This window comes from Lissotriton helveticus, chromosome 7, assembly GCF_964261635.1.
Source record: "Lissotriton helveticus chromosome 7, aLisHel1.1, whole genome shotgun sequence".
NCBI classification, from domain to species: domain Eukaryota; kingdom Metazoa; phylum Chordata; class Amphibia; order Caudata; family Salamandridae; genus Lissotriton; species Lissotriton helveticus.
The window spans coordinates 643,721,674-643,749,476 of record NC_136068.1 but is presented as its reverse complement, the minus strand read 5'-3'; the positions used below and the strand labels follow the sequence as shown (position 1 = coordinate 643,749,476).

The 27,803-nt window shown below is 42.9% G+C and overlaps 1 long non-coding RNA gene across 1 annotated transcript; it reads left to right on the top strand.

Moving 5' to 3' along the window:
- LOC144766942 (uncharacterized) lies at nucleotides 1-27,021 on the top strand. Its single transcript, XR_013597993.1, has 3 exons — nucleotides 1-59; nucleotides 25,252-25,317; nucleotides 26,974-27,021. It is a non-coding gene; the product is annotated as an uncharacterized LOC144766942 (long non-coding RNA).
- The last annotated feature ends 782 nt before the right edge of the window (nucleotides 27,022-27,803 follow it).

Genomic DNA, 27,803 nt, shown 5'->3' with positions numbered 1-27,803 from the left:
AAGCCTATTCACTTGGACGTTATCTAAGATTCGTCCTCGCAAACTACCAGAAAGCCATGGTAATGTAGAATTCTATGACCTTCTCTGTAACATGTTGCACAAATCAAGACCTTACCAGTACATTTCTGCAATTCTTAAAGCAGGGCAATATAATTGTAGGTGTATGAGTGCACGTATGTGCATAGCCGATTTTAAGTCAGCCTTTGATTCGGTTCCAAGAAATATTTTATGGCAACAACTTGCCAGAAGGAGCATCCCACTTTAAACTGCTGAGAAGCATTATGGGGCATATTACCAAGCTATAGCGATAATCATTGCTAAGCTTGGTTAGTGGGTATAAAAATGTTGCCACGCTCCGACGATTTTTACCGCTGAAATACCTTGATATTATCAAGGTTTATCTCAAAAGCGGTAAAAATCGTGGGAAATGCATTATCGTGACAATGCTTTTAGCCATGTTATCCACCTTCCATTGGATAACATGGCTAAGAACTGCTCTGGGCAGGCGTTAGCTTTTGGAGATAATCGCGCTTAGTGCGATTATTTCCAAAAGTTGGTAATAGGTGATAGCGATGTTAGTGACTGTTTCCAGTCGCTAACATCTTGGCACGCCCACTATGCATGTCATTAGCGATAATTATCGCTGACATGCATAGTGGGCCCCTAAATGCCCGCTATCGCCTATTAACTGTCGCTAACTGGTGTTAGCGACAGCTAGGTAATAGGGCGATGAAATTATCGCCGCTTTAGCGTGCTAAGATGTTAACAACTCAATGGAGACTGGCCAACTACCATCAAGCCTCAAGGAGGCATGAGTGAGGCCCCTGTTAAAGAAACCTGTAGCCGATCCGGCCAATTTAAAGAACTATAGGCCAATTTCCCAACTGCCCTTTCTGTCCAAAATATTAGAGCAACATGTGTTGAAAGCCCTTTCCTCTTTCCTGGAGTCTCACCATCTTCTCCAGGAGCGACAGGCGGGATTTCGGGCACATCACAGCACCGAGTTGGTGATGCTCTCGGTGCTGGATGAACTAAGAGGAATGGCTGACAGGAAGAAACCGAGCGCCCTGATACTTTTAGATCTATCAGCGGCGTTCGATACTGTCAGCCACTCCCTGCAATTGGACAGACTGGCTGCGTTTGGGATAAGGGGTCAAGTCCATCAATGGCTCCAATCCTTCTTGATGGGTAGGACCCAGAGAATACAACTGGGGGATGTTATTTCTAGAGTGGGCTTTCTGGAGAGCGGAGTCCCGCAGGGTTCTGCACTATCCCCACTCCTTTTTAACTTGTACCTTCAGCCATTGATTGACTCGTTGGTTAAAATGGGTTGCCGTGTATTTAACTATGCGGACGACACCCAGCTACTGCTGAGTATTGATAATACAATCCTTGCACAAACTAGTGCCCAGAACATACTCAGACATACGGTTGGCTGGATGACGGCCAATCTGCTGAAAATAAACCCGGAAAAAACTGAGGTACTAGTGATCTCTACTTTAGCTTTGCCGTGGAGCGACCTCTATTGGCCCCAGGAACTAGGCCCCTCACCGATACCAAGTGACAATGTAAAAAGTCTCGGAATCAAGATTGACAACGAATTGTCTATGACCAGTCAGATTTCATCAGTGGTAGGGATGTGTACTGGCTTGATCCGACAGCTACGGAAGCTGGCCCCTCTGCTCTCCTTTTCTGCACTCCGTATGGTAGTCTCGGCCACTATTGTGTCAAGACTAGATTACGGGAATGCTCTTTAACTTGGCCTACCAAAATTTCTGATTAATCGATTACAGGTGGTCCTGAATGACGCGGCCCATCTGATCTTCAAGGTACCCAGAAGATCTCATGCCTCTGCCCTACTGCTCAAATTACATTGGCTCCCCATTGAACAGAGAGTGGAGTTCAAGGGCTTGTGTACCGCCCATAAGCCCATCTATGGGCAGGCTCCTGCGTACATCAAAGAACGCTTGGAGTTATACACTCCCAAGCGAGCTCTACGGTCCGCAGAATCTCAACTTTTGGTATGTCCCCGCTATAAGTTAAAAACCAAAGGCGGCAGATCCTTTTCGGTTCTGGTTCCATAGTTTTGGAACAATCTTCCAGAGTCACTTCGGAAAGAAGCAAATCTTTTGAGGTTTAGGAAGCAGCTAAAAACTCTGTTATTTAAGAAAGCACTAGATCTAGTTAAATAAATTTTAGTATCACAACTTTTTGGATCATCTTGGGTTCACGTATTTGTTACTCTGTTTGTTTAAGCGCCTAGAGACCTGGTGGTGAGTTGGCGCTATAAAAGACTAAGTTAACAATAAAAATAACAATAACAATAACAAAAATTCCCGCTAAAGCGGCGATAAGGCCCTTGGTAATATGCCCCTATGTTATTATATACTAAGAGATGGTTTTGCGTCAAAAGTGGGGTTGGAACTTCAGCTACGACAAGGCGGTGTTCTGGTGCCTTCAATAGTCAACATTTGTATAGCAGACCTATTGTCTGTATTAGATTTAAATGTGCATCTTCCTAAGCTTGGTGTCCATCTAATCATATGCCTTCTTTATGCAGATAAACTTTTGACATAAAAAACAGGATTGGTCAGCAGCGCTTATGAAACAAACTGCAGGAATTTGCAAAATGAATGGTCTGATTGTTAATCGAAACAAAACCAAAATCGTGGTCTAGGGTAAAAAAATAAAGAAACCTAGCACATAGCACCTGAACTGCATACAAGTCGAAAAAGTGACCAGATATAAATACGTGGGAGTTGTAATTGACAGTCAAATGTCTTTTTTACTCCAAAAAATAATATATGAAAGCCAAAGACTCTTCTTTGGTGTATGCTTTTCTCAGCCTTTATAAAAGCTCTGGGTTACAACTTTGGACCCACTTTTTATATGTCATCTGTGTGAAGCTGCTTCCAACGATCGCCTATGGCTCTGAAGACATGTGTGGAAGGTTGGAAAGCTCTTTGAGAAAGTAATAATCAATATTTATATATATTTATAAGCAGGATTTTCACTTTCCGAGTCATTGTTCTTCTGTGCAAATACATCTAGAGTTTAGCCTGATGATACAAACTATAGAAACATAAGCCTAAAAAATATTCGGTCTTTTTTCATTAATGGAAGACACAAAACTATTTGCAAAGCATGCTATGCATTTACGAATTAAAACAATTATTCCAACTTTGGCTCACAGACCCTCCTGAGTTTATGTTTTTAAAAAAAATATAAAAAATGGACTTTTACAGTACCTACTAAGAGACCTGCCGACCCTAGACCTTGATTCACAAAATTCGAGTATATCGGAAAAAATTAACCTTTGGTGGAACTAGGATTCAACAAAAGTTTGTTGCAATCACCTTACTAGAAAAAACTAAGGGTGGGCGGCCAACTACGCTCCGTGCACGGAGTGCACGGAGTGCCGTCTCCTACGCATTTTGCGTAGCGGACGTAGCCAGGCGGCACTACGCGCGCTCCGCAGACGGTGCGTAGCCGGCCGCCACCCGCCTCCCTCCCGCCCTCCCTAAATACATAAATAAATGAATAAAAAGCTTTTAAAAACACTTACCTTGTCTGCCGCGTCCCCGGGGCTCCCTCTCGCCGTCCCGCGATGCGCGCCGCCATTTCGGATCCTAATGCGCATGCGCGGGTGGCCGCGCATGCGCATTTCTCGTGAGGAATGCGCATGCGCGGCCGCCCGCGCATGCGCATTAGGATCCGATTCGGTGGCGGCGCGAATCGCGGGACGGCGAGAGGGAGCCCCGGGGACGCGGCAGACAAGGTAAGTGTTTTTAAAAGCTTTTTATTCATTTATTTATGTATTTAGTGAGGGCGGGAGGGAGGCGGGCGGCGCGGAGTGGGGCTACGCGGAGTGCGTGGGTGGGCGTAGTTGTGCGCCCACTTCACGTAGCTCCGCGGAGCCCCACTCCGCCCACTACGCCCAGGGTTAGAAAAAACTCTCTTTTTCTAGAGACCCCTCACCTACCAGGGTTTCCCCTAGGTGATATGCTCCATCATTGAGGTTCCTCTCAATCCTCTATGGATTGAGGCGTGCTGCAACTTGCGAACTACGTAGGAGCACTTAGTTATGGACTATGTGAGGTGCAGTGATGTGGAGTGGAAGGAAGATAAGTGTTGACACAGACGCAATACTAGGGGAACCAAACTCTTTAAGGTCAGGTTTCTCCCTGGTATTAACCCCTGAGTTTAACCATACCATCTAGGGGTGGGAATAAAATAGTAGCTCACTAGTAAGGTATTTTTAAGACTGAAGGACATATTTGTTTACCCTGGTGCCCTTCTCCTAGAAGGTAGGAGAAGCTTCTAGAAAGGTTCTTTGAAGTGCATGGAATATAAAGGCAGAGCATACCATATTCACATATAAGTGGGGCTAGGCTCAGCTCTGTACCCCCCTATCCTGCCCTCAGATGTCCCATTGAGGCACACAAAATCCCTCTATTTTGTGGCTGTCTACGAGAAATTCACAAAGTCAAACTGTCAGCTACAGCCAGTCATGTTCACGTTAGACAGGGTGCAGGCACAAAGGGCAGGAAAATTCCAACTTTTTAAAAGTGGCATTTTCAAAATTGTAATAAAATATCTGACGTTACAATTAAACAGAATTTATAATTGCAATTCCATAGATGCCGAATATGATATAGGCCCCTGCTCCCAATTTAAAAGTAGAGCCTATTAAATGTAATAGGGAATCACCAATGCTATCCTATGGTAGTGGTGGGCCTCACTGTAGTGGAAAACTGATTTAGGATGTTTTCACTACCAGGTCATGTAAATTTTTAAAGTACATGTCTAAGGTTTTATTTATATACCGCCCCGTCCTATCGGCTACCTAGGGTTTGCCTTGGGGTGACTTATATGTAATAAAAACCGGGTTTTGAAGCTAGGTAAAAGGGTTTCAATGTCAAGTCGACATGACAGTTTAAACTGTATTAAGGCTGCACTGTCATGCCATGGGACATGTTTTAAGGTGCTACTTAAGTGGGTGACTCAATAAGTGCTGCAGATCCAAAAGTCACATTTGATAGATAGATAAGAAAATCTTTATTTGGATAAAAGAAAAATATCCTTAAAAGCATTTCACAGTAAATCCGCAAGACAGCACATTGTTATAAGAAATTTCGGAGCATGTTTTACGACAGTTGATCAATAAGAATCGTCCGAATCGTGTTGCACAGTTTCTGTTGCACATTAAAAATTAAACAATTATATAATAGACAACAATGACACTTAGTAATAGGGCAAAGAGATTTGATGTACTGACATTTGCTGGCTTACAGCTCATAAAAACCCAACAGATTTAAGAGGTTGAGCTAATTGTGCAAAAATGCAGTCGAAATAGAATAGGTCGCTGGTCAGTGACAACTGATATGATAAAATGCGACTAGTTATAGACAATTTTATTAAAACTTGAAGTTAAAATGCAACTTAATTTAGACAGCTAGACTGGGGAGAGCAGGGGTTACTGATCCTTCCGCCTTTAGCCTGAAGATGTGGTGTGCGTGCCGTATGTAGATTGTGAAGGCAATGTTTAGAGCTGTATTTTTGGGGCACAAGGATGTAATGACTGCCTGTCTACAGGTCCGAACACCCAGCCTAATCCACTCTGCTTTGAGGTTGCGTCTACGTTGGGACATGAGGGCGGGACATAAGCAAACCACGTGCTCCAGTGTTTCGGTTGTCGTGCCGCACCCTCTGCATGTTAAATCTTCAGTGGTGCGCTGCCATAGGGGCAGATCTTTTAAGAATCGCCAGACCCCCAATCTGATGGCCAAAAAACTGTGTTTTAAGTGCAGTGAATAAGTGCAGGAGAGGTAGGTCACAGTTGATTTATTGTCCATTGACATATGGTAATCTACCCTATCATGGACTTACAAGTAAATTAACTATACCAAACAGGTGTAAACCAATCAAACCATGTGTTAGAGAAGGAGCACACACACTTTAGCACTGGTTAACAGGGGTAAAGTGTGTAGAGTCCTAGGACCAACAAAAACAAATTTAGCAGAAAGTCGAAGGAAAAAGGAAACATGTTTGGGGGTGACCCTCAAGAGAGGGCAAGATCCAAAATGACCTCCCTCCTGCCTAAAGCTAGGGGACACTAATCAATACCTCAATGGGCTTCCTTGTTTAGGAGATAAAAAATGGACACTAGCCCTCTAGCGCAGAGACCTGTGCCAATTTTATGCCCCTCTGAATTCAGTTGGATCATTCTATCAACACTCTCATGAGACACTGAACGGATCAATGGGGAAACCTTCTAATCATCTGTGGACAACTTCTGTGCAGCACTTAACCATAACTTTCTCATATGATAAGACTTCTGTCCCCAACCCAAGGAAAACTCTGCTCATGAGGACAGTAATCAACAAGGACCACTGACAGCTGTCTGTTGAAAGACCCAAGTCCCAAGCCATCCAGGGATCTCTGACCTATGAGTTTTCTCAGAGTGGGGGGCAGTAGCCGCTGGTGTTTTGCACTCTACTTCCACTCTACCTCCCGTCAATTCAAAGGTGGTATCCTGAGTCTGGCCTCTCAGCCCGGGTCTATTCCTTGAGGCTGAACATTTGCCTGATGATCCAGGACTTCCAGGGGAAACCACCACCACCCTCAAGGGAGACACACTATGGGGCATGCAGGTGTCCGAATGGTGCAGGTATCTAGCTGTCTGTGGTATCACAGGGAGACCCTCCAGGCCAGAAATGGCCTCACCAGGGTCATTCTTGGGGTACTTGTTCTCAGAGACGGCAACCCCTGATCAATGGGTCCTCCCACTGTGGACTGCTTCCACCTTCTTCCCTTCCATCTGGGTCTCTGCCCCCTCCACTAAGGAGTGGTACCTTAAGAAAAAAGGAATTGGTAGATCACCTTGTGTGGCTGTTCCACCCAGCTCCCCTGACATGGAGGAGCTCCCACCAGTGGATGGTTTCTTGGTACCGATCCGTTTTCCCTGCCTGTGCCCCATCTTGGAGCAATCCAAGCACTAGGGTTGAAAATGGAGCACCCTGGGCTTATGTGCACTAAAACATCCCTTGCTATGCTTAGCAGGGAAAAAGGAACCCTTTCCTTCCACACTATACTGGGACCTGTCTCTGTCACTGTGTACGTTCCCATCAGTCTCCTTCTGAACACTCCCAAATGCCTTCCTAGACACTCTAGTACTCCCCCAGAGGTCTTGGGTGGGATACCTCACCCTGCCCCCCTTCTGTAGGACTCATAGGATGTCCATCCTACACTAAGTATATGTTTCCTGTTAGAACGTTCCTTTATATCACGGTCACCGCCCACTTTTTGCTTTAGATGCTATCTTCATGGATCTGGAAGTGCACTGGGACCAGCTAACCAGGCCACAGTGCCAGTGCTTTCCCCATTAAAGTGTAACTGTTGAACTGGTACAGTCAATTGTCAAGACACTTATCACTCGTTGTAAGTCACTAGGATATGCTCCCAGTGGTACCCGGGTAAAGGTGAATCGAGAAATCACAGCTGTTTGGCTTTTGAATACAGCTCTTTAAGACTCAGTTCATGAGCCAACAAGATTTTTCTCTCTTCAAAGTCTCTCTCAGCCCTTTTCTGTTCTGCCTCCAAGGGCAATTTGTCCTTGGCTAAGGCCCTCTCATTCTCAGCCCTCCACTACTTTGCTAAGGCTTTATCAGTCTCACCTCTTTCCTTCTCTGCAGCAAGTTGGGTCACCTGCAGCTGCAGCCTCAGGCCCCTTTCAGCCTGCCTGTCCTTCAACTCATCAGAAGGGAGGGTGTCAGAGGAGACACTCCTTCCTACATTGGATCCAGAAGGAGACTCCATCTATGTTGTCTCCCTCCCTCTCCTCTGGAGCCATTGCCAAGTCATTTTCCTCCTCCTCCTTATCCCTCCCAAGGACATCACCCGATTGGTGATCTGGTTCAGGGGCCTGGAGTAAAAATGTCTTCTCGCTCTTTTTAGCCCTAGGGCTGCAAAGCAGTCCTCCTCAGCCTCTTTCTTAAGGCCATCACACTCTTGGTTCTCTGTTTAGGCTTCAATCAGCTTGCTTCCTAAAGTTATGCAGGGTTGGCTGAAGGCCTTGTTGGACCACTTCTGCATGACCAACCTCGTCTCCTTGCAGAAATTATTCATCTACCTCATTTTGTAGAATGATAGGGAGTTTGGATCCAGGATTAGTCCTATTCTGGTAAGGTATCACAAATACAACAACAAACAAGATCAAAATTTATTAGGGCGGGCAGCATTACAATTTGGAAAAATGAACAAATTACATAAAAAGGAGAATTAAAAAAACATAATGGTCTCAGATATGGGATGGTAGTGTACACCAAATATGGCGCTGTACAAACACAAGTCCTTATCCTCAGTGCTGATTACCAATGTTATAAATTGGATTGTTGGTTGAAAGGTGTGTGAGCCCTGGTCAAGCAGCAACCACAATCCTTGTCAGGGTGACACACAAGCAAACCTCAAATTAACCTGTGCTCAAAACCCTGGTTGCTTGGCACAGAGAAGTCAGTATTAACTTAGATTCGATGTGTAATGTATTTGTGCAAGCTTTCAAACAGAAAAAAAGTGAAAACACCACACAGAAAGATCCCACACCTGGTTACCAAAATAGAACAAAATTATTAAATAGAACAAGACCAAAATGACCAAAATACAAACAGATGAACCAGAGTTATGAATTTTTACAGAATAAATTGTACCTAAAAGCATAAAGTGCAAATGCGGTTTTCTGGTTGTGCTGGACCTGGTCAAAGCAGACCACAATTGAGTGTGAATAGGATACAGTTTCAGATTAGTCCAGCTAAAGTTTTAACCTCTCAAGTTTTAAGCAATGACTCCTGTTCATGTTGTAGAGAGTTGCAGGTAGCATGGAGATCTTTGCAGGAGGTTGTCAGCATGTCATGAAAAGTAGGCCAGGTGATGCTCACTCTGATTTTCTGTGTGAACAGTGTGACCTCGGTACAAGCAGGCCAGTTTGTGGTCATGCAGAGCCCAAAAGCTTGATTTTAAGAGTGCTGAGCCACACCAACAGTCCAGGACCTGAGTGGCACCACTTGAGGGTCAGGAACTAACTTCAGCTGGCCCAGAAACTGTTTGGGGAGCCTTTTAAGTCCCTGAGGCTCAGATCAGGAGGCCAGCAGATTAGTCCATGGAGTCATTCGGGGGTCCTGGATTCAAGACGAAGTTGAAGGTACAGGTCTTCTTCCCCAGGCCAGAGGGCAGCAGGTCAGCACAGCAGGGCAGCTGTTCCTTTAAAGCAGCAGAGTGTCAGTCCTTATAGTAGCACAGCAATCCTTCCTGGCAGAGAGCCTACGGATCCAGAAGTGTACTCAAGAGTTGGTTTATAATTTCCTACTTTTATACCTTGGTGACCTTGTTCAGTAAGGTGAAAGAAGCTCCTAGACAATGTGTTTGAAGTGCATGGAATTCCCTGCCTCCCCCACCCTAGCTTCAAGCTGACTGAAGCGAGAATGCAGGGTTGTTAGACCCTTTGTGCGAAGGCAGAGCACAGGCTATTCAGTTGTAAGTGGGACTGTGCTCAGCTCCAACCCCTATCCCTCCAGCAGGTGACCCATCCCTCTATTGTGTGACTGTCTTGGAAAAATTCACAAAGTATTTCTGTCAATTACACCCAGTCGTGTTACCCAGGTGAGGCTATAGGCACAAAAGGTCTAAGGAAAGAAAAATGCAAAGTTTCTAAAGGTGTAATTTTTATAATTGTAATCAAAAACACGACTTTACCATTAAATACGGCTCATCACCACAATTCCAAAGACACCAAATATGACATAGCTACAGCTCCCAATTGGAAATTACAGCTCATTTATTTATTTATTTATTTTAACAGACCTTTATTGCGTATCACACAAATCACACGGCCATTTGCCTACAACCCTGAGGCCGGCAGCTTTCGATGTACAAACTTTTAACCATAGTAACACAGCCATTTAGCCGACAACCCATAGGGACCGGCGGCGATTAAGGATTTACCACCTTTCGAACAGTGTTATGTGTGATACATAGCCAAATACATAACAACAGTTTCTCTATAAGGTCTTTGAACTGTCCTAACAGAACAACGCCTGAATGCAATCTGCCCTTACATACACTCCACGTAAATAAAATACCTCCGGACATCAACTTACATGACTGAAATATAACCTATGCATACCTCAACATCCACCTCTTATCATTTTACCCATCATTCAACTGCGGGAATACCAACCCCAGGCATACAGTGCTCAACATGCAATCACACCCACGCTCACCTATTCCCTCTTGTCTATTCAGTCTGCACACAACCCAGAGCCATCTCGTTCAAGCCAAGCTACAAATGGTTTCCACATATCAGCTGGTCTCGACCTGCTGGGCAAAAGGTCCCAGTAATTCGTCAACTGATCCTTACAATAAATAGCCGATTGTATCCACCCCTTCACATCGGGCGGAGCCCGTCTCTTCCAATGTATCGCTATCTGACGTTTAGCCAGTAACAGCAATAGGCCAGTTAGTTTACGCACTCCTCTGGGTACCTCCATGACAAAGCCCAACAGTGACATGAGCGGGTCTATCTCCAAGTGCACCTCTATTATACTTCCTATATGCATTAATACTTCTTTCCAATAGCTCGCTATCTGACTACACTCCCAAGTTAAATGGAAGAATGTTGCATCCAACTCCCCATACCTCCAACACTTAGCCTCAGACTGTAGGCCCATACGACATAGCTGCTTAGGTGTACGATATGTTCTATGCAAATAGTTAAAATGTATTAGCCTTAATCTATAATTAGGTGAATAGTTTTCCAACTGCGAGCAGCAAAACGTCCATTGCTTATCAGTGATTATTATGCCCGCTTCCTTCTCCCACTCAGTTTTGGACTCACTTGTGATTATTGGCGAGGTGTCCTGTGTTGTACTATATATACGTGTGACCAATTTACGGGGGAAGTTGTTAGACAATATATTTTCCAATGCTCGTAGGGTATCTAGAGTTGCGGGGAACTGTGGATATCTTGCTTTGCAAGATGCTCTCAGCTGGTAATACAGTAACATGTCTGATGCTGAGGGCTTATTTGGTTCACACATTGTTTGCAATGATAAAATTCGTCATTTGGATAAAGATCGCCAGCCACCCTCAGCCCTCTTTTATTTGCCCGTTCCGTCACTGCCCTGTCAGTCAGCGGTCCCAACAGTGTATTCCCACCCAGTGGCATCGATGGTGTATATAGTTCTGCGATTCCAGCCCGTCTAGCTATTTTTGTCTATGCCCATCTCGTAGATTCGACTGTGTTAATGTCCAATGGTGAACGTTTGTACGGGTGATAAACAGTGGCATTGAGTGGAGTGGGCGCAGCAATATCTATCTCAATGGCCACATGTGGTTGGAAAGGAATTGGATGATGCCAATAGTGCAAATATTGTGCTTGCGTGCTATACGCATATAATTCAAAGTCGGGAGCCGCAAGCCCACCCTGACTAAAGGGAAGCATCAACAATTTCCACGTTACCCTAGGCTGTCGTCCTGCCTATATTAGTTCCAAAACCCCAGATCTTAGTCGCCTAAAAAAGTGACTATGTAAGGGCATGGGTATATTTACAAATAAATGCAATAGTTTAGGTAATATCACCATTTTGGTTATGGCTATGCGTCCCATCAGAGAGAGCAGTAATGTTTTCCATCTCTGTATCTTAGTTTCCATCCAGTCCATGACTTTACCATAGTTGGCCAGCCATATGTCCTGTATAGATCTGCTGAACCAAATACCAAGATATTTAACGTCACCACCTATCCAGACAATCGGAAACTCAGTATCACATTGTCTCGTGTTGACGGTCAACGGCAGCATAACTGATTTTGCCCAGTTAATCTGTATGACCGTTAGGTCGCCATACCGTATAAACTCTCTCATAACTGGATCAAAGTTGGAGTCTGGGTTCACCAGATATATGGTTATATCATCCGCGTACATGGAGACGAGCAAGCCTCTAGAGGTGAAGCCAATACTGCGGTGAGTGTGGTGCTGACGGAGTTGAGCAACCAAGGGCTCAATAGCGATTGCAAACTGCAGCGGCTATAAAGGGCATCCCTGCCTCGTACCTCTCGTGATCTTAATTGGTTCCGATATCTGTCCATTTACCCTCACCCGTGCCGTAGACGCAGTATATAAAAGTTTAATGTGCTGTATAAATAAGGTGCTGAAGCCCATACGTTCAAATAAGGCAAATAAGAACTTCCACTCTAGAGAGTCGAATGCCTTGGTGGCGTCCAATAGGGCAGCCACTGCCTGTACTTTTGGGTCAAGATAATGTATTAATCCAAACAGGACTCTAATATTATGCAACGTGGATCGTCCCGGAACACTACCAGATTGATCCGATAATGCAATTTGGGGAAGCATGGGTTTCAGTCTGTCCGCCAGTAATTTCGCGTATATCTTCGCATCTAAATTAATTAGCGAGAGTGGGCGGTACGAATCTGGACTAGCTGGGACCTTATCAGGCTTTAATAGAGTAATAATTGTGGCCTCTCGAAGTGTAGGCAGTAGTATGCCTGTTTCTATAGCTTCCAAGTATACCTAATGGAGCCGGGGAGCAACTATGTTTACATACTCTTTATAAAATGCAGCCGGTAATCCATCGGAGCCCATCAGATTTTCCACCTGTACAGTCAGTTCTGCCGGATCACTGACTTAATATCGACGTCACAAATATCGAGATACAAAAATATCGAGGCAAAAATATCGAGAGACAAAATATCGACTCCCTATCTTCAAACAGGTAAGTACCAAAATATCGACTACAAAATATCGACTTACAAAAATATAGACTGTCAAAATATCGATTTTTTTAAATGTCTTAAAATTGAGTTAAAACTAATATAGTAATAAATATATTTAATATAAACTTAGAAATAATTATTAAAAAAATGTAATTTTAATAAATAATTTATATAATTAAGTATTGGTAAGTATATAATAATTTTTTGAATATAAATTAATTAAAAACATTATAATATAATTTAATTGTATTTAATGTTATTTAATTAATTTAATTTAAATGTAATTTTACTTTATTTTTACAAAGTACCCCTGTACCCCAAAAACCCAAAACTGACCCTGAACCTTAAAAATACCCCTTTACCCAAAAACTGAAAACTGACCCTGAACCCTAAAAATACCCCTTTACCCAAAAACTGAAAATTTACCCTGAACCCTAAAAATACCCCTTTACCCAAAAACTGAAAACTGACAGAGGTGAGGTGTTCAACCGAGAGACAGGGAGCTGTCTCTCTGTTCTGACCAGTTGCGCCGTGCCTTGCCTGACCACGCCCCTCCAGACCAAACGCAGAGAGCACAGAGGTGACGGATCGCTGACCGCTGACCGCTGTAGCACCGGAGCACGGTGTAGCGGTGCGGAGTAAGGAGCGTGGGAAACCGGCGCGGGAGCCACAGTCCAGCCCGTGTTAACGGACACCCGCCGCAGCAGGATAACGGGCAACAGACCTCCTCCCCAGCCGCGGATGGTTGTGAGGCCGGCGGAGAGGAGCGGTATGTGACGTGGGGAGCGGGAGCAGGAGCCGCGCGGGAGCCGCTGCGTGCAGGGAGACTCGGCGTGTGCGAGCTGCCCTTCAGTAAGCAAACACAGTAAGAATCCAAGCGGACTGTGTGCATCCAAACAGCCCCCCCCGGTTAAAAAGCAGAACAAACCCAGAACAAACCCCACAAGCTGAACAAGTAGAATAAGCTGAACCTGAACCTGCCATATCCTAAAGGCAGTCCATAAGTCTGCACACAGCGAAGCTTTGGAGCCGGAAGCAGGCAAGAAAGGGAGTGGAATACGTGCTCCGGACAGTAAAAGAAAGTATAAACAACTCCAGAAAATACCTTTAGAGAATTACTCTTGGTAGAAATATAAGCGGGGCAAGGCAATAAGGCAGTAGGCGGAAGGCAACCAAGGCAGAACAGAGGTAAGTGAATAATTCTTTATATTTTTCTTTACTAAAAGTAAAAGTTAAAATAAAATCTTAAGCACATTACCTTAGTATAGCAGCAGCTGCTTAGAAATGGCACCCAAAAGAGGCCAAAAATTACCGGATGAACATGGAAGGAGTAAATCATTAGAAGGCTCAAAATCCCTCAATGAAAGCCTGGAAAGCCTTGCTTCTTCTATGGAAAACAATAAAGGGGCACGAAAGAAAAAGAAAGTTAAAAGAGCGACGAAGACGGCCCAGAAGGGAAAAAAAGGTGGTATTCAAACGACCATCAAACAGAAAGAGAACATAGCAGCGCTAAAATCTATAAAGGAATTCGTAGGCAAACACTATAGAACTTTAAACCCAGCAATAGCGTCTGTCTTAGATGAAGAAATTGTGGAAATTGGCGGAGAAATCGGGGAAAAATTAGGCTTGCCAGATGAAAACCAGAGTCGGTCCAACCAAGGAGATCCCCAGGAAGGAGCCAACCCTGAAAACGAGGAAGGGGGTGTGAGCCATAGATCCTTAAACCTGACACTACAGAGCCAAAATCACCAAATCTCGGCCCCTCGCCTTTCATCCTCACCGAAAATGTTCTCTATGATGTCAGTAGGGACTGACGGACACAGGGGAAACGACGACCAGATCCAGAGTACTATCTGGGGAGGAGCACCGGACCAATTTCTACAACAGAAACAACGACAAAAATCCCCAAAACGACAAGAGTGCTTAAGGACAAGCTACCCAGCAAACCCAAGCAGAAATATCTCACAGGATTCAATGCTCGCGGAAACTCCAACATCCTCCCTGATGGAGTTAATCTTGTTAATGCAGAGAGCGCTCCAAGGAATCTTGGAAGTAACCCTTTCAAACAACGGAGTAATGAAGGCACAGAAACAACACTTAAAGAAAATAGAAGAAGAACTTGGAGAAATAAAGTGCCAACTGCCAAGTAGGGCAATGCCAACAGATACAGTCCGACTAAACAAGGAAAGTGACAGGACAGTATCGGAAGACGAAAGCTTGGTTTTACTCGAAAGGATGCCCAAATCTGCAGAACAAGCAGAAAAGGAGGTATTAGAACCCGTGAATAATGTGTATATATCAAGAAGACCCATGCTGATAAAAAGGCGAGGAGGGTATGTCTCTCTTGGGACTAGGAACAGGAAGGAAAAAACCAGGAAAACGAACCATGCCGGAACAAGAAAAGAGAAGGAACCAAGGAAAGGGAGGGTGGCTCTAGGATTAAATGCCTTAGCCCCAATATTTATAACACAAAGACCGGCACAGGTGGCGGCAAAAACTCCAATGCCCCCTAAATCGGTGAGAGTACCAAAGAAAAAACAATCACATAGGGAGGCAACCGAGACTCTCCCCTCCACCCGTAAGAAGAGTCAAAGCGTAAGGCTATTGGATGATCCGGCCACTGAACAAAGGTGTATAAGACCACAGATACACGAAGAATCCAATATAAGAACCAAAAACCGGAGAGAAGGAAGAACACTCACCAGCCATCAGCAGAATGAATCAAACATGAACCCATACGAGAGAGATGATAACAAATGGGTATTCCTGGACCAGTTACCAGCAGGGAGGAAAGGAAAGCCTGGAAGAAACATTAACCCCCCGAATAGGGCACAGGTCCTGTCGGTATTTTCAAAATGCGCTAGTCTGAGGGGGATCGGCACTAAAGACCTGCAGCAAGTTGGCTTTGTAGAAAACAAGCAAGGAAAGGAAATAACAAAAATCTCATTATACTCAGCCTTGGTAAAAAGGGCAATCCTGAATGCCACAAAGGAAATAACGCATCAAGGATTAAAAATTATCCCAGAGAGAGATATAAAACCGGTGAAAGATAATAATTTCTTAAAACAACATGCCGGGCTCCAGAAGAGACAAGTATTCCTAAACAAAGAAACAAAAAGTGACCGAAACTCTCTGAACATTATAATTGAAAACACAGGTAATGATTCCTCATGGGGGAACTGGTTGTCGAACAGCACCCACGCGGAAGAAAGTATCGAAAGGAATACAGTGGCTACAGATGAGGAAGGAGAGCTGAGTGACGTCGAATAGGATGAAGGGGGTCCGCATGACTTAGGTCTCTTGTCTTGGAACGTAAACGGCCTAGGAAATGAACAAAAATGGGAAGGCATAAAGGAATTTATAAACAAAGTAGACATTGCCTGCTTGCAAGAGACCTGGTTATGCGACGATACCCCAACCTTTGACGGTTATGCCCAGATACATCAGCCGGCCTTAAAGAAAAATCGTGGGAGGCCCTCTGGGGGCCTCATGACCTTGGTATCAACAAGAGTAATGAGGGAAATAAAACCGTTGAACACAAAATGTAAATGGGTACAATCAAGCAGAATCGAACTCTTGACGGCGGATCTAAATTATAAAATGATGATTTTATTGAATGTATATATGCAGTGGGAAAATGGGGAGGAGTATGAAAGGGAAAGGAGGTTTTTTAAGGATGATGTTGATAGTATTTTAGAAAAATACTCCGCAGATACAATAGTGATACTGGGGGACTTTAACCATAAACTAAACCCAAGAAAAGCAGATCTCTACAATATGGAACAGCTAGAGGCATTCGGTATAAACCCGGCAAGGTTTCCTGTAGGGGAAACCTCGAAACAAGACCAGGATTTAATACATATCTTAGGAGGCAGGGGTTTTCACTGTGTTAATGGAAGAATAGAATCAGATATACCAGCAGGAAAAACATTTACTCAAGGGCAGCAGAACTGTCCAATTGACTATATATTCCTGCAGGCCTGGAAGTTTTACCAGATAAGTTCCTTTAAGTTAATTCAAAATGTGATGAGTGATCACAAACTCCTCCATATAGTAATAACGGGGGGTAGGAAATTACAGAGAGAAACAGTGATAAACCAAGCGGTTGAGTACCCCAAACGTGTGACGACACGTCTAACTGAGGAATATCTGGAAAAAGTGAAGGCCATGCAAATAAAAATGGCACCCGCCAATTTTGAAAATAAAAATCTGGAATGGTTCATTTTAAAATTAGAAGAACTGGTTCAATGCCTCAAGTTAAACCTAAAAAGAGAAGTTCCCAATAGGGTAAAACAAAGAAACGATGGTAAAGGCTTCTCAGCAGAATGTCAAAACAAGAAAAGGGACATAAGAGCAATACAGAGGAAACAAAAAAAGACCTTCTCACAAGAGAGACAGGATCGCCTGGTAAAACAGAAAAAAGAATTCAAACAAATGGTATGCGCGACTAAAAGGTTACATAAAGAAAAATGCTGGTTAGAACTTCTAGAAGCCATAGAGAACAAAAATCTAAGGAAATTCTGGCAACTAGTAAAGACAGCATCTGGCACCTCAGAGGGCGAATTAAACTGTGTGGTGAGTGAGGCAGCATGGGATACATATATAAGGGAACTGTACGGGGCAAGGACTCCCAGTCAGGAGACGGAGATTAAATCATGGCAAGATATCTCTGAAGAGTTTCTTGCCAAATTTAACGAAGAACAAGTAGAGCTCGCATTAAAAGAACTCAAGTTAACCCGGGCAGCAGGCCCAGACAATCTGCCTGCAATAATCCTGAAGACCGAGGTAACATGGTGGGCAAGTCTCCTGGCCAATATGTTTCAGGTAGTGCTAAAAGATGGCGCAATGCCTCCAACTTGGAAGGGGGCTATAATCAGGCCGATACATAAGAAAGGGAGCAAAGAGGAGCCAAGAAACTATCGGCTGATTAACCTCCTAGATATTGGAGAGAAAGTGTTCTCAAAAATCGTTTTAAAACAACTGAATACATGGGTAGAAGAGGGCCAAATAATCCCCATAGAACAGGGTGGATTCAGAGCAGGCCACTCGACAATAGACCACGGGTTTGCACTATGGGCGTTGGCGAGGAAGTCAACGGAACAGAACGGCAAACTATGCTGTTGTTTCGTTGATTTCAAAGCAGCCTTTGATTCTGTAGATCGGGCCTGCCTATGGGAGACACTAAAGAGACTAAATATCCCGACAGAGCTCTTGACCATAATAAAAGAACTACACAGGGAAAACTGGGGGCAAGTAATTAAAGATACGAGGGGCTCCCTAACTCCCAAAATACCCATAGCCAACGGGCTAAGACAGGGCTGTGTGCTGGCCCCCCAGCTTTTTTCTGTTTACTTGTCAGATCTCCCGGCCTATTTAGAGGTGGAGGGCAGCGCCAGCCCAAAAATGGATGGGAATAAAATCCCATGCCTATTATATGCGGATGATCTGGTGATAGTAGATCAGACCGAGAGAGGCCTCCAAAGGAAGCTTAATGCTTTTAATACCTACTGTGCTGGAAAATTTTTGACCATCAACTTGGATAAAACAAAAACCCTATGTTTCGGGAAAAAACCTAGCAGATTTAGCTGGTACATAGGGGACCTTAAATTAGAGACAGTAAATGAGTACCGTTACTTGGGTATCTGGTTTGATAGGGCACTAAATTGGAGCACCCACCTAGAAACGCAAAAAGCAAAGGCTCTCTCCTCCATATGCGGACTTAAAAGGTTCAATAGGGAATATGGTGAGATGTCACACCGGCCAATGCTCAGAGCTTTTGAGGCAATGATCCCCCCCCAAGTTCTCTATGGCGCAGAGATCCTCTATTTGAGCGGTAGGGGATCCTGGGACGTCATAGAGGGAAATTGCATAAAAAGGCTCCTATCACTTCCTAAATCTGCTATGATTCAAGCCATCAGAACAGAAATAGATACAAAGTCCTGGGCAATATTAACCCAGATGGCTGTGATCAGATTCTGGAAGAGATTAGAAGACCCTGATACAAAAAAAGTGGCTTACTGGTGTCGCAAAGAAATCCAGAAAAGCGAGCTAAAATGGGCGAAGTCCAGTAGGGATAAAGTGAAGGGAATCTGTAACACTCTTGAGCTCGACTGGGATCAGAGCTCATTGCAAATCACCAGTACCAAAGGTGAATTGAAGCAAAGAGGGAAAGAAGTCTCGAAATTGCTTGATAGAGGCTATCTAAGAAAGAAAAAATCAGTGGTACATATGCTAAATGCATGGTCCCTTGAGAATTGGTTCCCCTACCTCGACAGATTACCCAATTGTGGATACAGACAAGAGATCCTCAGAATCAGAATCGGGATCAACCCATGGGTAATAAACAGAGACCTGAATGCAAAAATGTTAGATAAGGAAGGTCACTGCAAGTGTTACTTAAGGACAAAGGGAGACCCGCTGCATATCTTGTTAGACTGTTTTACACTCCTAGATCTTAGGAAACTTTGGTTGCGTCCTGTCTTCATAAAATATGAGGTAAAAACAAGAGCACAGGCAGCAAGGCTCTTAACAGAAATCCCTTACATTGATATTGCAATTGCCCTCGGGAAATTTTTAAAGATGTCGTTGATGGCACTGAGAGATACAGAATAACATGTAGTACTGTATGAGATTTTAGCAGATTGTATTTGTATGGAGTAATAAGAATAGGATTAGGTATTTTAGATAAATTAAGTTTTAAGATAACTGTAAATTTTACTGATTTGGTTGTATTTTTGATAATGGTGTGTATAAACCTCGCATATGGACAAAGTTTTAAAAATAATAAGTCATACTCCATTCTGTGCTATTCTAATTGCATTGTTTAAAGACTACGGTCACAATAAACATATTTTTGACTATAGACTGTCAAAATATCGATTTTTTTAAATGTCTTAAAATTGAGTTAAAACTAATATAGTAATAAATATATTTAATATAAACTTAGAAATAATTATTAAAAAAATGTAATTTTAATAAATAATTTATATAATTAAGTATTGGTAAGTATATAATAATTTTTTGAATATAAATTAATTAAAAACATTATAATATAATTTAATTGTATTTAATGTTATTTAATTAATTTAATTTAAATGTAATTTTACTTTATTTTTACAAAGTACCCCTGTACCCCAAAAACCCAAAACTGACCCTGAACCTTAAAAATACCCCTTTACCCAAAAACTGAAAACTGACCCTGAACCCTAAAAATACCCCTTTACCCAAAAACTGAAAATTTACCCTGAACCCTAAAAATACCCCTTTACCCAAAAACTGAAAACTGACCCTGAACCCTAAAAATACCCCTTTACCCAAAAACTGAAAACTGACCCTGAACCCTAAAAATACCCCTTTACCCCAAAAAACTGAAAACTGACCCTGAACCCTAAAAATACCCCTTTACCCAAAAACTGAAAACTGACCCAGAACCCTAAAAATACCCCTTTACCAAAAAACTGAAAACTGACCCTGAACCCTAAAAATACCCCTTTACCCCAAAAACTGAAAACTGACCCTGAACCCTAAAAATACCCCTTTACCCCAAAAACTGAACACTGACCATGTACCCTAGAAATACCCCTTTACCCAAAAACTAAAAACTGACCCTGAACCCTAAAAATACCCCTTTACCCAAAAACTGAAAACTGACCCTGAACCCTAAAAATACCCCTTTACCCCAGAAACTGAAAACTGACCCTGAACCCTAAAAATACCCCTTTACCCAAAAACTGAAAACTGACCCTGAACCCTAAAAATACCCCTTTACCCAAAAACTCAAACATATAACATTTTAAAAATAATTATATACTTACCAATACTTACGTTGTAATGGTATGCGTTGTAAAGGTATCTGCGTTGTAAAAACATGCTTTGTAAATGTATACGTTGTAAAAGTTTCGTTGTAATGGTAGTGCATAGTAAAAGTTGCGTTGTAAACGTTGCATACCCACTCCAGTGGGTGCAACAGTAGGGAAAGTGTTGGATAGCGTGGGGGTTAAAATTACTATTCCCACTCCAGTGAGTGCAACAGGAGGGAAAGTTAATACTTCATAGATAAATATAATTAAAATAAATATTAATACCAATTACAATTAATTACCAATTATATTTAAATTAATTACCAATTAATATTTAATTAACAATTAATTAAAAATAAATACCAATAAATGAAATAACATATTAAATTAATTATAATTAAATTACTTCCCACCCTATTCCCCTATAAACCCACAACCCGTTACAGAAAATAAATTACTAAAATAACATATTTATCAATTAATCAATTAAAATTAATTGCCAATTATATTTTAATTATTTACCAATTAATTTTTAATTAACAATTAATTAAAAATAAATACCAATAAATTAAATAACATGGTAAATTAATTATAATTAAATTACTTCCCACCCTATTCCCCTATAAACCCACAACCCGCTACAGAAAATAAATTACTAACATAACATATTTATCAATTAATCAATTAAAATTAATTGCCAATTATATTTTAATTATTTACCAATTAATTTTTAATTAACAATTAATTAAAAATAAATACCAATAAATTAAATAACATAGTAAATTAATTATAATTAAATTACTTCCCACCCTATTCCCCTATAAACCCACAACCCGCTACAGGAAATAAATTACTAAAATAACATATTTATCAATTGATCAATTAAAATTAATTGCCAATTATATTTTAATTATTTACCAATTAATTTTTAATTAACAAATAATTAAAAATAAATACCAATACATTAAATAACATAGTAAATTAATTATAATTAAATTACTTCCCACCCTATTCCCCTATAAACGCACAACCCGCTACAGAATTATATTACACAAAAATTAAAAAATATTAACTTACCTTATTTTCGATATTTTTGTTGTCTATATTCTATCTAGTCGATATTATGTCATTCTATATTTTTGACTTCGATATTTTGGCTACTCTAGTCGATATTTTTGTAGTCTATATTATGTCTAGTCGATATTATGTCTAGTCGATATTAAAAACTCGATATTATGTCTAGTCGAAATTAAAAACTCGATATTATGTCTGTTCACCAGTTCTGCCAGCCCCCTGTATTTCTTACTCTTGTATTCGTTTATGCGCCCTCAGGAGTATTTTACCATGGGATCTGGAACCCCCCAGGCATCGCTCATCCATATAGCGTCTGCCAATGTACCACTAGCCGTAATACCCGAGCAGTGATTGTATATAGGGTCTCAAACGCTTAGCTGCATGCCAGCCTTCGGTGCTCCGTCCAAATCACTTCCACTGCGCAAACGCCACAGCTGATAAGATACTGCGTCCCAGGTTAAGAGTGCTTGAAGGTGAGTCGCGATCTTGCCAATTTAAAGTTGTAGCAGACACTCCCTATGCCTGTGATCCGGTGCTGCGTTCTACATAGAGGGACCAGCAAGCCCACACTGGAAGTTCGTGCTACCCTCTCTGCAAAATGGCCTCCATGTGGTACCCGAGGCCCTCGCCTCCAGTGTCTGGCGCAGTTTAATGCAGCAACGCGCCTGCCCAGGTAGAGCAAATTGCATCTACTCAGCACAGTTCCACAGTGTTTTCCGCGTTTGCAACGGCCTTTGGGAACAATTACGCGCTTCCCGGGGCACACATCCGTTCAAGTGGAGGGCAGTGTACCAGTATATTTGGCAGACGCGCCTTACCCCGGGAACAAATTGCCGCTTGACTCCAATATTTCAAGTGGTCATCCAGACTCCAACTCTGCGCGGTGTAGTAGACCCAGGGATTGCCTCTGATCTTCAGAGCTGATAACTATAGGAGTTCTTTAGTTTATATAATAGATTTCCGTGTAGTTGCCCACAGAGCAGCCTCAGTGTACAGGTCTCCGGCTCCAGGCGGCAGCATACATTCAAAATGGCAGCCGCCATCTTTCTGCACGTTTATGACAAGCGGCCCTCTGTGGTCTGCCACCTTTATATATGAAGCGTGTACTTGCGCTATCCTCACAGGAGCTACCGGACTTCTCGCCTTCACTCTCGCAGGCTTTGTCAGTCGGGCGTTCGTTCCGGTCACCTGCCACCTCCTCTTCTCAGAGCCTCGGATCAGCCTCTGGTCTTCACGGCCGCCCCCCGCAGTTCATCACCGCCGTAAGCGCCGTTCAGCCCTGACCACCGCCAGTCCACCCACGGCACTATGTTTTAGTCGCCCCTCATGGTCAGCATCAGGCACATCGCACGTCTCACCGCCAGTCCACGGGCAGCAGCGTCGCCAATCCCCAGGCAGCCCGCTAATCCAGCCCCCAGCTTCGCAGGCAGCACACCGGGTCCAGCAGGACAGCAGCCGGTTGTACGTAGTACCGCACTCCTCAGCTCCAATAAAAGGATATATCAGAGTCGGAGCTCTCCCTCAGTAAGTTTCAATAGAGAAGTGCGATATGCACCGTGTTCAAGACGGATTAATTACGGATATTCATGCACGGCCGGCGGAACTGCATTTTCACGCAGCCATTCCGTTTCATAGCCAAGTCACAACCCCTGGAAATTACAGCTCATTAAAATCAATACGGAATCCCCCAATGTTATCCAAAGGGAGGGGTACGCCTCGCAGTAGTGAAAAAGTAATTTATGAGTTTATCAATACCAGGATAAGCAAAACGTATAAGTATGTGTCCAACCTTTTAATTGCAAAGCACACTGCCCTACAGGGTTCCTAGGGCCTACCTTAGGGTTTACTTATATGTAAAAAGAGAAAAGTTTAAGGCTTGGCAAGAGGCTTTCAATGCCAAGTCAACATTGCGGTTTAACACTGCTGTCATGCCACAAAGGCAGCCCTGGGACATGCTTTAAAGGGCTACTTAAGTGGGTGGCACAATATGCGCTGTAGGCCCAATAGTAGCAATAATTAACAGGCCCTGCGTATATGGTATACATTCAACAAGAAACTTGCATACGCACTTCAGCACTGCTTATCAGTAGTAAAGTGAACAGGGCCCTAAGGACCTCAAAAACGAATTCAGCAAAAAGCCAACTGTCTAAGCATGGGCGGATTTTGCGAATTGGCAATCCGCGAACTTGCGTATTTACGGATTCGCAATCCGCTAAATCCGCGAACTCTCGCAAATTTGCGGATTTTTTTTTTTTGTGTTCGCAAGGGTTTCTGCCAGTTCGCGAGGGTTGTGTACCATTTTGCAATTGCGAACTTACTTTTCGGCTCGCAACGGCCGCGACTATGTTGTTTCTAGGTCTGGTTCATCATCACAGGTTCACAGCACCCTCTGTTTCACCACTGCCACCCTCTGGTACACCCATGCCACCCTCTGGTACATCACTGCCACCCTCTGGTTGGTTTATCACTGTAGATTATGGGGGTGAAAAAAAGCAAGCACACCTGCCCTGCTTCAACTGACATGAATTAATTTGGGGTTGATTAATGTGTCACTGAATTTAAACTTCCAGTCTGGCTGGCACCTGCTTCCTTATCTGTAATTTGCTTTCTGTTGCAGTGCAATTTTTTTTCACAGGACCTTTGTGGCCTACTTGTAGCTATTCTCTGAGCCTGCTGTGAGGGTCAGAGCAGGGTCATAGAATAGTTGCAAGTAGGCAACTGAACTCTGAAGGGGCCCCTCAAGAAGCACTACAGGGAATGGTTACTAATGATAAGATTGAACTTTTGCACCTGCTGAGTGCTTTCAGTTTTGTCTGTAATTGCTTTCTGTTGCAGTGTAATTTTTTAACAGGCCCTTTGTTGTATACTTGTAGCTATTCTCTGAGCCTGCTGTGAGGGTCAGAGCAGGGTCATAGAATAGTTGCAAGTAGGCAAATGAACTCTGAAGGGGCCCCTCAGGAAGCACTACAGGGAATGGTTACTAATGATAAGATTGAACTTTTGCACCTGCTGAGTGCTTTTAGTTTTGCAAAAATCCAAATATCCAGCAGCATCCACAAAAAGTAATCCCTCCAGGTCAAGATCCAAATCAAAGTGACCAGCACATGAAGAAAGCACTGGGCGGAGCCTGCTGGACAGGAACAGGAAGTTGGAGACTGTGGGGCACTTCCTTCCTCCCACCCCCCCCAAAATGGACTCCTTGCAAAGAAAAAGTGTAGGCAAATGTCAACCTGAGGAGTTATTCTGATAAAAATCATAATTTTCAAGGTTTATGCTGCCTGCTGGTGGATTTCTTGTGCGAAATTGCAAATTTTGCAATCTCGCAATTGCGAGATTGTCGCGGCCCGCCGCATCTACGTGTTCGCAAGTGTTTACTCCCGCGAAATTGTATAGTATTCTAGTTGGCAAGTGCGACCAAGCAAAAAATCCGCTTCGCACGGATTTTACGAATTTTCGGCAAGTTCGCGAGAGTTCGCGGATTGCAAATTTGCCGAAAATCCGCAAAATCCGCGGGCGGAACGGATTTTACGCCCATGCTTACAACTGTCCTGTAAATCCATACCTGTGCATTATTTTTTTTTATGTTCTCTTTCAGCAAAGCACCTCCAAGAATAGAGAGGTTCTCATGAAATGTACTATGGATGACACAGTTACCATTGTGGTAAGTCATTTTTATATTTCTATGAAAATAACTTCAAATTAAGCCTAAATAATGTGTCCTTTGAATAATTCTTGCTATGGAAACACTTTACAAATATTGTATTTAACAAGAAGCACTTCTCTATGGATAATTTGCCATTTATAAGACAATTTCATGAATTAACGTGCTATGTTGTGGGCTGATCTCATTTAATATTCTATTTTATAAAATATTTGGGCAAGCTAGCCAATTAATCTGGAGAGCCTAGCTAGAGAAAAGCAAAGGTTGCTGCTTGGCTCTAAGCTGAGCACCAGCCGATCCAACTAAATATTCGGCATGTAAATCAGGCAGTAAAAATTACACAAACATATCATAAGGCTATTCATAAGTCCTTCATATCATTATTGTAATATTATTCTAGAATATATCACTGCATTGAGGTGCATTTATTGATAGTTTACAAACAATAACTTACAAATATTCGTACCTCACACATCTCTGCCGACATAACCTTGGGGGAACCAAAAGACAAGTCAGTAGTCGTGCCCACTCTGCGTGTTCTATATTGTTGTATAGATGGAGCTACATTGTAGTCTGTTAAACCAAAGACAAGAGAGGTTTTCATACAGCACACACTCTGAACTCATGTATATCAATCTGCTCACAAAGGTTTTAATGAAGGAAAAACAGACAGTGCACAGTAAAATAAAGTAACTGCCTAGTATCACACAAATTGGTCATGCATGAAAGTCAGGGTTGGTCACAATTTTCCTACAATGCAGCCACCACATGGATAGTTCTTTCTTTCTTAATCTTTGCATCCAAATAAAAAAGCAGGGCACTCTGTTTTGGAGTTAATATGGCCATCTGCCCCTCATTACAGAGAGTCCGATCTTAGGAGAAGCTCAGGCTTCTCAACAATTCAGTGAAATCAAATACATGTAATATTAAACAAATGTATCTCCCAGCGCAGCCTTTTATACATTCATCATTACCTCCTTGGGATGAGGGCAGAGTTTCAACTGTTCACCATCACCATATAGAATGCTGTGAAAGTGCTTGAAGAGGACAAAATGCCCTTCTTATCTTATGTTCACACCAATTCCACAAGTGTTCACTATCTGCCTAGCTGGCCGGGCTAGTGCTGGACTGCACTCCTGCTGCAGGAGGGGTTAGGGAATTGGCCTGGGGCAAGAGATGAGATAATCAGTGGAAATCTGAAGCCACATGATACCTTCACTTATTTTGGACTCAAGTGTTTATAAGGCCCTTGACCTGGATCTTGAATGTTTCACCCACCTTTGACTGTGAAGGCTGTCAACTTTCCATTAGTTGACAGATTGCAATGATAACACAAGAATTAGAAACACCAGAGGAATATGAAGCATGAATTTTAATACCTTTGTGATAGTCTTCAATGAGAATACATTGCTGGTTGCTATGAGTTGATAACTCTCATGTTCAACAGACATGGATTTGTGGAGTGAAGTCTCTTAAAAACCTATTTAGCTAATCATACTGTGCAGATAGGTATGAATATAGAAAACTTGGCTTAACATCTGATGCAAAATAGATGATTAATGTTGTGACAGATATGATTGTGAGGAACATTGTGTGTCACATTTCAAGTCTTTCAGTACGTTTCCATTACTTACACCCTCTAAAATATTTTTTTAGAAAAAACTCTCCAATAATCTTCACACCTCACCAGATGTCCTTCTGAGGAAGATGGTAAGAACCCTTTTCCTATTCCATAGGTGTCTTAAACTTCAAAGGCGAGGCATGAGGTTGTATTTTTATTGTCAGGATAAATTATAGATGAAGAGGAGTCTCAACATAATTGTGATCAAGATGCACATGTATAAACTCCACAATATCAACTTGAACTATATCAATGTAAGTGGATGTGGATTTAGAATGTCCTATTACTTACCGGTAATCTTCATTACTCCTGGTCCCGTTGACCTCGTCCCATTCCTTAAAATATGGAGATAACCATCTCCATGACAGAAAAAAAGAAAAGGAGCATGCTGGGATACCCTGCCTGCTCCCTCCCACTGGGAGTACATAAGCAGTACCATCCCAGCATGCAGCCTGGAAATACCAAGCCAACAACAGGAAGGCCGGCCGCAAGGGAGGGAGGGAGGGAACTAAGGAATAGGACGAGGTCAACGGGACCAGGAGTAATGAAGATTACCGGTAAGTAATAGGACATAACCCCCAGGTCCCTCCTGACCTCGTCCCATTCCTTAAAATATGGAGAATACCAAAGCAGAGAACCCGGCCTTCCGGAACCCCACCAACAACAAGGGCACCAGACCAAAAAACAGCACCCCACATGCCCGAACCAAGTCCCCAAAGGCCAGAAGGGGACCGCCACGCAGAAGGGAGGCACAGAAGCAGAGCCAAGCACCCAAGGGAGCAGGCAGAGGAGCCAAAACCCAGGCCCCCCTCCACGACCAAACGAAGCCCAGGAGAAGCGCACGCGCCACAACAGAGAACGGAGC